Raw genomic sequence first — 2,535 nt, 5'->3', positions numbered from 1 at the left:
AGACGCACGGATTCCAGCCCAGCACAAATTCGTTAGTTAACCCTAATGCATCCACCTAATCGGCGTCTCCCTACTCAATCTAAAAAGTGTAATTACTAGTTTAGCCCTTAGTTAACCCTAATGCATCCACCTAATTTCCACTATAAATACCCCATTAGTCTAATTAGAAGAGCATGTTCTTCTTATCAATTATTAGAGTAGTGAATATCAATCAAATCCCTCTTTAGTTTTGTAATCAACAATTAATCAAGTTTCAATACAAGTTTTATTTCCTTAATCTCTCTTTTGTTCATCCTTTATTTTGGGTAATTGAAGATTATTTGGGTTATTATTGGGAGATTGACGACCTCTCAATCAAGCATCAAGTACTTCATTTATTCTTTGCTTTATTATTGGAATCATTAAGTAGGTATAATTCTCTTAATCCCTTTTTAATTATTGTTAATTACTTTCATTTATTCATCATGTTTCCTTTTGTTGGTATGATTGACAACCTTGCTAGCATGATCAACATGATAATGAGTGAGTAGTGACCTAGCTAGGGTTAATGGGTAATTAGGGGAAACCAACATGGGGAATGAGTCATGCTTAAATTAATATGCTTTCATGGTTTATTTGCTTGCTTGTTTTGATCTCAACTCATGCACATGTTATGTTTGATGAAATATGAGCCTATGAATCCTTGCATTTTATACCCATCACCTAACTTTTCAATGAGACTTGTAAGACATAAACCAACTCGAGTCTCATTAGACCATGCATGTTGTTGAGTAGGGAAGATTAAGTCGACTTGTAGGTGTTGTACAATCTAATCGATTCGGCTCCGGGACCCAAACTTTCCTAGGATTGTAAGATATAACCCAACTCAATCCATCACAACAATAATTGCTTGCTTATAATTTGAGAACATGTTTTTATGATCAATTCTCATGATTCCCCTATGACCCCATGACACCCTAGTGCTTTTTATCAATTGTTTACAGCCCTTTTAATTCATCTTGTTTATTTACTTTCATTGCTATTTAGTTTAGTGACCTTCTACATCAACTCAAATTATGACACCCCTAAGACACCATTAGTTTCAATAGAAATCTCATCTCAATTCCCGTCCCTTGGGATCCGACCTTTACTTGCCTCTTTACTAATTGTAGAGTTGTTTGTGAAGCTATAAATTGTGTTTGATTGGATGTGTGACGACCAACTCTTGTCCATATCAAAATGGCGCCGTTGCTGGGGACAGTGTTAGCTTGATTTAGATTTTCTTATATTGCTATAAGTTGTGTCTTTCTTTTCCTTGAGGAAGTGAAACTCCTCAAGGTTTGTTCTAATTGTTTTCGAGTTGTTTGATATTTTGCATGTCTAGAAGGTCACAAGGTGATTTGTTACCTTTTGATCGTGAAATTGAAAGAACTTTGACAACCAATAGAAGACTTGCTAGAAGGAATTTGAGAGGTATTAGTGAGGTTGTAGATATTCAACCAACTATTGAGTTCATCAACCCTTTTGCAAGAGAAGGTGAGGACAACCCAACACAAAATACCACACAAAATCAACCCACAATGCCTAAGTTTTCATCACATTCCGTACCCACCGAGGAGAACCTACCCAATGGTACTCCCACACCACAACATTTGACCGGAAATTTTATTGCTAAATCCGCCTTTATCCAATTAGTCGAAAGGCGCCAATTTGGGGGGATGCCTAGTGAAGACCCTCATTCTCATATGGAAACCTTTTGTGACTATTGTGATGCGATTTCTCAAACCGGTGTAACTCAAGACCAAATTCGATGGGTCTTATTTCCTTTTTCTGTAATTGGCACCGCAAAACAATGGTTGAAAGGCCTTGATAAGGCCACTCTCGGAATTGATTCTTGGAAAAAATTGGCTCTAGCTTTCTACAAAAAATTCTACCCACCGGAAAAGACTAACATGCTAAGAGCTCAAATTACGGGTTTTAAGCAAAGGGATGAAGAATCTTTGTATGAAGCTTGGGAGCGGTTCAAGGGAATTTGTCGCTCATGTCCTCACCATGGACTTAGCGAGTAGTTCTTGGTACAACAATTTTGGAACGGTCTATATGAAGATTCAAGGAACATTCTCAACATGGGATCAAATGGAATGTTCACCGAAGTTGATGACAATCAAACTTGGAACAAGATTGAGGAAATGGCGGTCCATAACTCACAATATAGTAGACCTCGCAAGGCTACTAGAGGAGGAAAGCATGAAGTGGACTCCGTTACTTAATTGGGTGCTCAACTTAGTGCTCACATTGACACAATCAATTTGAAGTTTGAAAAAGCTATGGCTAGACTTGAAGAAGCCTCAAAATCAACAAAGCATCATGTTAATGCCCTGACGGCATCTTCATCAATGCCAAGCGGGATATGTGAGAATTGTGGAACTTTGGGACATGACCAAAGTGAATGTAGGGGAACAAATGAACAAGTGAATGCTTTCCAAGCATACAAGAGTGGTACCCCTTATTCCAACTATTACAATGAAAACACCAAATTCCATCCAAATCTCTCAT

At 37.8% G+C, this 2,535-nt stretch overlaps 1 non-coding gene across 1 annotated transcript; it reads right to left on the bottom strand.

Annotated features, from left to right (window-relative positions):
- Positions 1-1,931: 1,931 nt before the first annotated feature.
- On the bottom strand, positions 1,932-2,038 carry LOC141604448 (small nucleolar RNA R71). Its single transcript, XR_012526147.1, has one exon. It is a non-coding gene; the product is annotated as a small nucleolar RNA R71 (small nucleolar RNA).
- Between the last annotated feature and the right edge of the window lie 497 nt (positions 2,039-2,535).

The sequence above is a fragment of the Silene latifolia genome, chromosome 9, assembly GCF_048544455.1.
Source record: "Silene latifolia isolate original U9 population chromosome 9, ASM4854445v1, whole genome shotgun sequence".
In the NCBI taxonomy this organism is placed as follows: domain Eukaryota; kingdom Viridiplantae; phylum Streptophyta; class Magnoliopsida; order Caryophyllales; family Caryophyllaceae; genus Silene; species Silene latifolia.
The sequence above is the reverse complement of the archived record's forward strand: the minus strand, read 5'-3'. Positions and strand labels throughout refer to the sequence as shown.